The sequence below is a fragment of the Triticum aestivum genome, chromosome 2B (genome assembly GCF_018294505.1).
Source record: "Triticum aestivum cultivar Chinese Spring chromosome 2B, IWGSC CS RefSeq v2.1, whole genome shotgun sequence".
Lineage (NCBI taxonomy): Eukaryota > Viridiplantae > Streptophyta > Magnoliopsida > Poales > Poaceae > Triticum > Triticum aestivum.
The window spans coordinates 663,234,043-663,244,597 of NC_057798.1; positions in this window are offsets into that span (position 1 = coordinate 663,234,043).

The following is a 10,555-nucleotide window of genomic DNA, read 5'->3' on the forward strand; positions in this document are numbered from 1 at the left end:
TGAGACTTTTCTTCCCGGACAGATCTTCGTATTCGTCAGCTTTGCACTGCGGGCCAACTCGCTTGGCCATCTGGAGCAGATCGAAAGCTACGCCCTTGGCCATCAGGTCAGATTTGGAAGTTTGAACTACACGGCCGACATCCGCGGAGACTTGATCTTCGACGGATTCGAGCCACAGCCGGGTGCGCCGCACTGTCACAATGGACATAATCTAGCTCTGCCGCCGAACAGTGTCCAGGAGGCCGCCCCAGCATCCGCTCCGACCCTTAGCTCGGAGCCGACTGTGCCAATCGAGGACGGGTGGATGGACACCGCCTCGGGGGCTGCAATCCCTACGGCGACCGAGCCGAACACCAGCCTTGTCCTTTACGAAGCTCATGACTCCCAGGTGCCGGACTCCTTTCCGGACTCCGAACCTTCCGCGCCCCTGCCGATCGAACCCGATTGGGAGCCGATCATGGAGTTTGCCGCCGCGGACATCTTTCAGCACTCACCCTTCGGCGAGATTCTGAATTCACTAAAGTCTCTCTCTTTATCAGGAGAGCCCTAGCCGGACTATGGTTAGCGAGGTTGGGATGCGGACAACGAAGAAATTCAAAGCCCACCCACCACCCACTTCGTAGCCACTGTCGATGATTTAACCGACATGCTCGACTTCGACTCTGAAGACATCGACAGTATGGACGCCGATGCAGGAGACGACGAAGAACCAGCGCCCATAGGGCACTGGAAGGCCACCTCGTCATATGACATATACATGGTGGACACCCCAAAAGAAGGGAATGGCGATGGAACAACAGAGGATGACCCCTCCAAGAAGCAGCCTAAGCGCCGGCGTCAGCGGCGCCGCTCTAAATCCCGCCAAAGCAAAAATGATGATTCCGGCACGGGAGATAATAACACCCCGGACAGTGCCGAAGACAACCCCCTCCAGCAGGATCCATCACATGAGTATGGAGAAGCCAGCCCTCATGAGAGAGCGGCAGACAGAGAGGTCGAGGACGATAATTACATGCCTCCCTTCGAAGACGAGGCAAGCCTTGACGACGACGAATTTGTCATGCCTGAGGATCCCGTCGAACAAGAGCGTTTCAAACGCAGGCTTATGGCCACGGCAAGCAGCCTCAAGAAAAAATAGCAGCAGCTTAGAGCTGACCAAGACTTGTTAGCCGACAGATGTACTGAAGTCCTTGCGGCCGAAGAGTACAAACTTGAACACCCTCCAAGAACTACCCAAAGCGCAGGCTGCTACCCTGATTAGAGGAGCAAGCAACTAAACCTACATCACTAGAGCATGACGCGGCCGACCGGCCACCTCGTGGCCGCGACAAAGAGGCCTCTCGGCCATCAATTCAAGCCGCACCCCGGCGCCGCTCAAAAAATACCAAGGCACAGGGAAATGCGCTAGACCTGAGAGACATATTGGAGGACAAGGCAAGGCAAACAAGATCGATCTACGGATCGCGCGGGCACCCCTCGACACGTGACGATAACCGTCACGCAGCATATGGCAAATACGGCCAGGCCGAACACATCAGACAAAGCTCATCTGGGCTACGTCGTGATATAGCCCAGTACAGAGGCGCCGCACACTCACTATGCTTCACAGATGAAGTAATGGATCATCAAATCCCCGAAGGTTTTAAACCCGTAAACATCGAATCAAACGATGGCACAACAGATCCCGCGGTATGGATCAAGGATTATCTCCTTCATATCCACATGGCCTGCGGTGATGATCTACACGCTATAAAATACCTCCCACTCAAGCTTAAAGGACCAGCTCGGCATTGGCTTAACAACTTGCCAGCAGAGTCAATTGGTTGCTGGGAGGACCTGGAAGCCGCATTCCTTGACAATTTCCAGGGCACTTATGTGCGGCCACCAGACGCCGATGACCTAAGCCACATAATTCAGTAGCCATAGGAATCGGCCAGACAATTCTGGACACGGTTCCTAACCAAGAAAAATCAAATAGTCGACTGTCCGGACGCAGTGGCCCTCGCAGCCTTCAAGCATAACATCCGAGACGAATGGCTTGCCCGGCACCTAGGACAGGAAAAGCCGAAATCCATGGCAACCCTCACAACACTCATGACCCGCTTTTGCGCGGGACAAGACAGCTGGCTAGCTCGTAGTAATAACATGACCAAGAGCCCTGGTAATTCGGATACCAAGGACAACAATGGCAGGTCGCGTCGCAACAAGCACAAACGCCGCATTAACGACGACAATGCTGAGGATACGACAAATAATGCCTGATTCAGAGGCTCTAAACTCGGTCAGCGAAAAAAGCCATTCAAAAGAAATACTCCGGGCCCGTCCAGTTTGGACCGAATACTCGGTCGCTCATGCCAGATACACGGCACCCCCGAAACACCAGCCAATTACACCAACAGGGATTGTTGGCTGTTCAAGCAGGCAGGCAAATTATGTGCCGAAAATAGAGACAAGGGGCTGCATAGCGATGACGAGGAGGAGCCCCGGCCGCCGAACAATAGGGGACGGAAGGGCTTTCCCCCACAAGTGCGGACGGTGAACATGATATACGCAACCCACATCCCCAAAAGGGAGCGGAAGCATGCACTTAGGGACGTATATGCGTTGGAGCCAGTTGCCCCAAAGTTCAACCCATCTGCTAGGATGTCACTTTTGATCGAAGGGACCACCCCACTAACATCCGCCATGGCGGATTCGCCGCATTGGTTCTAGACCCAATCATTGACGGATTTCACCTCACTAGAGTCCTTATGGACGGTGGCAGCAGCCTGAACCTGCTTTATCAGGATACAGTGCGAAAAATGGGCATAGATCCCTCAAGGATTAAACCCACCAAGACGACCTTTAAAGGCGTCATACCAGGTGTAGAGGCCAACTGTACAGGCTCAGTTACACTCGAAGTGGTCTTCGGATCACCGAATAATTTCCGAAGCGAGGAGTTAATCTTCGACATAGTCCCGTTCCGCAGTGGCTATCACGCCCTGCTCGGACGAACCACATTTGCAAAGTTCAATGCGGTGCCGTACTACACATAGCTCAAGCTCAAGATGCCAGGCCCTCGAGGAGTCATTACGGTCAACAGAAACACTGAACGCTCTCTCTGAATGGAGGAGCATACGGCTGCCCTCGCGGCGGAAGTACAAAGTAGCCTCTCAAGGCAATTCTCCAGTCTGTCTATTAAACGTCCGGACACCGTTAAGCGCGCCCGGAGTAACCTACGACAAGACCGCCTAGCACGCACCGAGCAAGCGTAGCAGTGCGGCCCCAACCCTATCCCTCGCGAACTTGCGAAACTAGTACCACACGTACATAACTACGCCCTGGAAATACCATGGGCATAGGGGGAGGGGCACAACCACGGCACGCCCAAAATGCGGCTCAACCGCACTAGGGGCTCCCGATTTTGTCGTTTCTTTTTTCTTACTTTCAGGACTCCATTCTCCGGAAGGCCTGTCCGGCAGTACAATCGCCGAACACACGATGCAACAGCCAGGGAGGCAGCAAGCTACATCGAATGTCCAGGTGGTCTCTATAACGAGCTAAATACCTATCTTACATAAAGTCTCGCAGCTTGCCCTTGGAGGGGGACATGTCAAATAATCCCATCTCTTGCTTATCGCACTATTTGTATCGTTCTGCTTTCATAGCAACCTTTTAATAAACAATACATAGCTCTTGTCTATTATTGCATTCATTTTTTATGTAAATATGTTCAGTCATGACATTATGCAACCGTACACTTTGGTACGGCTAACACACCAGAGGCTTAAGTACCCCAAAATATGGTGTGAGAAGTCCAAACACTCTCACGCGTGCGGCACCCCGAACTTATAGCATTATATGCATCGGCTCCGAATCATGTCTTGGGTCAATAGTTGGGTTTGCCCGGCTCCCATGTTTTGGTACCTTACGTTCCGTTATATCAGCTAAGGTAGCGCTGGGAGAACTACTGCGATTGTGCCCCAGTTGAGCTGGGTTAAGCACCTCAGTAGAGAAAGCTAAAACTGACCGTCATGATAGGGCGAGATCCGGTCGCTGTTCGAGAGGTTTTCGAGTCCCTAAAGACTTATGCCGCTTAGAGCGAGGAGCTGGCTTTGTCCGACCTAGGCGTGGATAGCGCCCCGAACTCGGTCTTCCGAATACTAGGGGCTTCACCGAAATTTAAAATTATAGAATTCTATGGCTAAGTGAGAGTGATAAAGCATTATAGTCCGATTGCCTTGTTCGTTGTGCTGAGTGCCTCCCTTGAAGAACCCAAGAATGGGAACAAGAGCGCTTAGGTTTATCCCAAACACCCCAGCACTCGTGGCATGGGGGTAGAAGCCGACGACTCGCATCTCTCAGATTCAATAAACGGCCGCACAGAAGGTAATATTTTAAATTCAATAAGTGTTGCTTAGTGCGTATGAACAAGTTTTCAGCGCACAGGATAAACACGAGCGAGTTTACTCAAAAATTACATCCCTGGCACATTCATTCGCCACAAGGCGGGCACCCTTCAGGACACCCTCATAATACATTTCGGGCCTGCGATGCTCCTTCCCCTCCGGTGGCCCATCTGTCACCAGCTTATCAGCATCCAGCTTGCCCCAGTGTACTTTCGCATGGGCAAGGGCCCTACGGGTGCCTTCGATGCATACGGAGCGCTTGATGACTTCAAGCCGTGGACAGGCATCCACCAACCGCCTCACCAGCCCAAAGTAGCTCCCGGGCATGACCTCCCCAGGCCATAGCCAGACTATTAGGCCCTTCATGGCCTGTTCGGCTACCTTATGGAGCTCGACCAACTGCTTCAGCTGGTCGCTCAAGGGCACCAGGTGTCCGGCCTCAACATACTGGGACCAGAACACCTTCTCTGTCGAGCTCCCTTCCTCGGCTCGGTAGAATGCGGCAGCATCGGACACACTACAGGGCAGATCTGCGAATGCTCCTGGAGAGCTCCAGACTTGGGTAAGTAACAAGTAATTCACTTTCACGTGCTTGCTTTGCATAAAGAATGCCTTACCCGCCGCTATCTACTTCATCGCCTCAATTTCCTAGAGGGCTTTTTGGGTTTCGGCCTTGGCGGATTTGGCGCTCTCAAGGGCCGAGGCAAGCTCGGACTCTCGAGTCTTTGAGTCAAGCTCCAATCTCTCGTGTTTCTTCACAAGAGCATGGAGCTCTTTCCGCACCTCCTCCGCCCGCGCCTCCTGCTTTTCTCGCTCGATGCGCTCCACGGCCGCATTGTCTTTGGCCTTGGACATCGCTTCCTTCAGGGTCACCACCTCGATTGTGGCCCCTGTAATACTCATGTTGGTCCTGTCATTATTTGCAACCAGGTATTTTTATATACTTACATAAGGTACTACTTACCTTCCTTGTCCTTGAGCTTCTTCTTTGCAAGGCCGAGCTCGTTCTCGGACTGCTCGAGGCTCTGCTTCAATGCATCAACCTCCAAGTCAGTGCGGCAGAGGTCAGCAGCGTAGCCTGCATTCCCATATTGACATACTTATGTTAGACTCCTGCGTATATCTTTTTAGATCCTCAGTCTGGCTTTTCTTTCCGAACACCAAACTGAGCATAAGGGGCTACTGTCTATGCGGTAATATTTTTACATATCTTAAATACATACCTTGAAGCCTATTAGAAGGCTGGCACAGGCTTCTGTCAGCCCGCTCTTGGCGGACTGAACCTTCTGGATCACCGCACTCATAATAGTGCGGTGCTCCTCGTCGATGGAGGCGTCGTTAAGCACCTCCAGCAAATCATCCGGTGCCTCCGGTTGGACAGAGGTCACCGGCGTCGTAGGCTTGCCCTTCTTATGAGGGGGCCGTTTGCCGGACTCCGGAACCACTGAGGGTTCCAGTGCGGTGTCCGGCCCAGGGCTGGACTTAGAGCTCTTTGGGGTTTTATCCCCTTTGCGCCTGGAGTCCGGAAGGTCGCCTTGCTGCGCCTCCGGGGCTACCTCCTCCTGGCTTGGCCCCTTTTGGGACTCCACCTCGGCATCGTCCGTGGGGCAAGGGGAGGTAGCAGTCGGGAGTGAACGGCTATTCACATCCGACGAATCCAGGGATCCGCTCGACGAAGCGTCGAGCTGGGCCTTGGGCGGACTGCATGATTATGTTCGGTGTCAGAAGATACTGTGCAATAAAGGAATGCCATGAGTCATTCTGGTATCCGGATACTTACGATTTTGCCAGTGGCTCTAGACGGCCACTCCTCTCTGCCGTCATCAGTGCTGGTGGAGTAGTCCGGAAGAAGGGTCTTTCCCTTCTTGGACCCTCCGGCCTCCCCAGTTGGGGCGACCTTCCTTTTCTTTCCTCCCCCTGTTGGAGGGGGAGAGGCTTCTTCTTCCTCCTCCTCGTCTTCGGAGGAGGAGTGCGCTTCGGGGTCGTCGGGCGATGAATCCGACACCACCAGGCGCAGGGAACTCTTTCGAGTTCCTGTGGCCTTCTTCTTGGCCTTCTTCTCCGGCACCACGTGAGGTGCCAGGGCCAGCAGCTTCACCAAGCGTGCATCTGCTGGGCCTTCGGGCAAAGGAGCTGGACAATCGATCTGTCCGGACGTCTTCTTCCAGTCCTGTCAAAGGAGCGGGAGCTTAGATCCCGCGTAGAGTCAAACTATGAAAAACAAGTATCGTGTAAAGGGTAAAACAAGCTTACTACACTGGCTTGGCGCTTCGCGCAGAATCCACGATCCTCAGTAATGGGCAGGGAAACCTCGGAGCCCTTGAATAGCACCTTCCAGGCGTCCTCGTGCGTTATGTCAAAGAGCCTGGACAAAGTTTGGTGCTGGGCCGGGTCGAATTCCCACAAGTTAAAAGCCCGTCATTGACATGGGAGGATCCGGCGGAAGAGCATGACCTGGACTACGTTGACAAGTTTAACCTTCTTGTCCATCAGGTTTTGGACGCAGGTTTGGAGTCCGGTCACCTCTTCCGAATTACCCCACGACAGGCCCATCTCTTTCCAAGAGGTGAGCCGTGTGGGGATGCCAGATCGGAATTCGGGGGCCGCTGCCCATTCAGGGTCACGCGGCTCGGTGATGTAGAACCACCCCGATTGCCACCCTTTGATGGTTTCCACAAAGGAGCCCTCGAGCCATGTGACGTTGGGCATTTTGCCCACCATGGCACCTCCGCACTCCGCTTGCCGACCACCCACTACCGTCGGCTTGACATTGAAGGTCTTTAGCCATAAGCCGAAGTGGGGCTTGATGCGGAGGAAGACCTCGCACACGACGATAAATGCTGAGATGTTGAGGATGAAGTTCGGGGCCAGGTCGTGGAAATCCAGGCCATAGTAGAACATGAGCCCCCGGACAAATGGCTGGAGGGGGAAGCCCAAACTGCGGAGGAAATGGGGGAGGAACACCACCCTCTCATGGGGCCTGGGGGTGGGGATGAGCTGCCCCTCGTCGGGAAGCCGGTGCGCAATGTCGTTGGACAAGTATCCGGCTTTCCTCAACCTTTTGATGTGCCCCTCCGTGACGGAGGAGGCCATCCACCTGCCTCCCGCTCCGGACATCGCTAGAGGAGGTTGAGGTGGGAAGTGTGGACTTGGGCGCTGGAGCTCGAGTGCACGAAGATGGATAAGCAAAGGAGGAAGAAGGTGTAGATGGAAAGGGTGGATCCTTATCCCCTTATATGGGCGGACGAAACTACGTGCCCCCACCAGCCTGGTAAAACTCGCTTATCTCCCAAGCGCCGTGATTAATGGCACGGTTGGGTTACCCACGCCCGTATTGATGAGAATCCCGGAATAAGGGGACACGATCTCTGCTTCGACAAGACGTGCCAAGGAAACCGCCTCACTAAACGCACTGAGGTAGGACAGTAAAACGATTCCAATAAAAGCTTGGCCGTGGCATGGTGTCATGCTATGGAATACGTCAGCAGATTAGATTTGTACAAATATTATTCTCTCTACGGTGGTACATGGAACTTATTTTGCAGAGCCGGACACTATCCTTGTGTTCAAAATCTTCTATGAAGTATTCGGAGGAGGAACCCACCTTGCAATGCCGAAGCAATCTGCGCGCCGGACTCGTCGTCATTGAAGCCTGGTTCAGGGGCTACTGAGGGAGTCCTGGATTAGGGGGTGTCCGGATAGCCGGACTATAACCTTTGGCTGGACTCCTGGACTATGAAGATACAAGATTGAAGACTTCGTCCCATGTCTGGATGGGACTTTCCTTGGCGTGGAAGGCAAGCTTGGCAATACAGATATGTAGATCTCCTCCCATTGTAACCGACTCTGTGTAACCCTAGCCCTCTCTGGTGTCTATATAAAACGGAGGGTTTTAGTCCATAGGACGAACAACAATCATACCGTAGGCTAGTTTCTAGGGTTTAGCCTCTCTGATCTCGTGGTAGATCTACTCTTGTACTACCCATATCATCAATATTAATCAAGTAGGAGTAGGGTTTTACCTCCATCGAGAGGGCCCGCACCTGGGTAAAAACATTGTGTCCCTTGTCTCCTGTTACCATCCGCCTAGACGCATAGTTCGGGACCCCCTACCCGAGATCCGCCGGTTTTGACACCGATAGAGGGGCCATCTTCGCCATGAAGGCCAAGGACCAGAGGGGGAAAGCATTGGAGGAGGAAGCACAAGGGGGAGAACCTCTCATCCTCTCTCTTGGTAGCACCGGAGTGCCATCGGGAGGGGAATCATCGCCGCGGTGATCGTCTTCGTCAACATCACCATCATCATCACCATCCTCATATCTTTTACGCGGTCCACTCTCCCACACCCCGCTGTAATCACTACTTGAACATGGTGCTTTATGCTACATATTATAATCCAATGATGTGTCGCCATCTTATGATGTTTTGAGTAGATATCTTTTGTACTGGAGTTGATTGATGATATAGATTGGTATGAGTTGTAAGTTTTATCTTGGTGCTGTCCTATGGTGCCCTCCGTGTTGCGCAAGCATGAGGGATTCCTGCTGTAGGGTGTTGTAATACGTTCATGATTCACTTATAGTGGGTTGCTAGAGTGACAGAAGCTTAAACCCGAGTAAGGGGGTTGTTGCGTATGGGATAAAAGGGGACTTGATGCTTTAATGCTATGGTTGGGTTTTACCTTAATGATTCTTTTAGTATTTGCGTATGCTTGCTAGAGTTTCCAATCATAAGAGCATATGATCCAAGAAGGAAAAATATGTTACTTTATGCCTCTCCCTCGTATGAAATTGCAATGACGACTATCGATCTTGTTAACAATTGCTTAGGACAATTCCGCACACTGATCCACCATTATTCCACACTCACTATTTATATTATTTAGTAATATATTCTAACTTTAAGATAGCAGCACCTACTTTTATATTTTAGCTCTCCGATATCATACAAAGTTATCCTCTTTATACCCACAACACAGTTTTATTTCTATTTTCTTGTTGGAAGCAAACGTTCGGTGCACCGTAGAGTCGTATCAGTGGAAGACAGGGCTTGAGAGAATATTGATCTTACCTTTAGCTCCTTGTGGGTTCAACACTCCATACTTATCACTTGCACCTTTCGGAATTGCTACGATGATTCCCTGCACTTGGGGATTATCACCCTCCGCCACCACAACCACGAAGCTGGTGTGCGTGCGCGGGCGTAGCCGGCAGCGAGGAAGAGTAGTACACGGTAGGTCGCCGCCGCTCTGGTCCCGGGAAGGTGTAACACCCCGGATGTGACTTTCCATCTTTGTAACTCCAACTCTTGCCATTTTCGGCTATGTGATATGATATTCCCTTCGTGGTTGGGTTTTGTCTTTTGTTTTGCATTTTATTCATGTCATGCATGTCATATCATGTCATCACGTGCATCTCATTTGCATACGTGTTCGTCTCATGCATCCGAGCATTTCCCCATTGTCCGTTTCGCAATCCGACACTCCCACATGCACCGACGCACCCCTCTTGTCTCTTTTCGTGTGCGGATGTTGAACGTTCTCGGAATGGACCGAGCCTTGCCAAGTGGCCCTGGTGTTGGGGAACGTTGCAGAAAATTAAAATTTTTTCTACGGTTTCACCAAGATCCATCTATGAGTTCATCTAAGCAACGAGTCAAGGGAGAGAGTTAGCATCTACATACCACTTGTAGATTGCGTGCGGAAGCTTGCAAGGTGATGATGTAGTCGTACTCGACGTGATTCGAATCACCGATGACCAAGTGCTGAACGGACAGCACCTCCGCGTTCAACACACGTACGGGACGGGAGACGTCTCCTCCTTCTTGATCCAGCAAGGGGAAAGGAGAGGTTGAGGAAGACAGCTCCACCGGCAGCACGACGGCGTGGTGATGGTGGAGAGGCAGTACTCCGACAGGGCTTCGCCAAGCACACAACGGAGGAGGAGAGGTGTTGGGGAGGGGAGGGCTGCGCCTTGGAGGGTGGTACTGCTGCCCTCCCCTCACCCCTCTATTTATAGGGGGAAGGGAGAAGGGGGCCGGCCCCCTAGAACCCATCTAGGGGGGGTGCGGCGGCCTAGGGGAGAGGGGAGAGGGTGGCTTGCCCCCCAAGCCAAGGGGGGCACCCCCTCTAGGGTTCCCCCTCAACCCTAGGCGCATGGGCCCAAGGG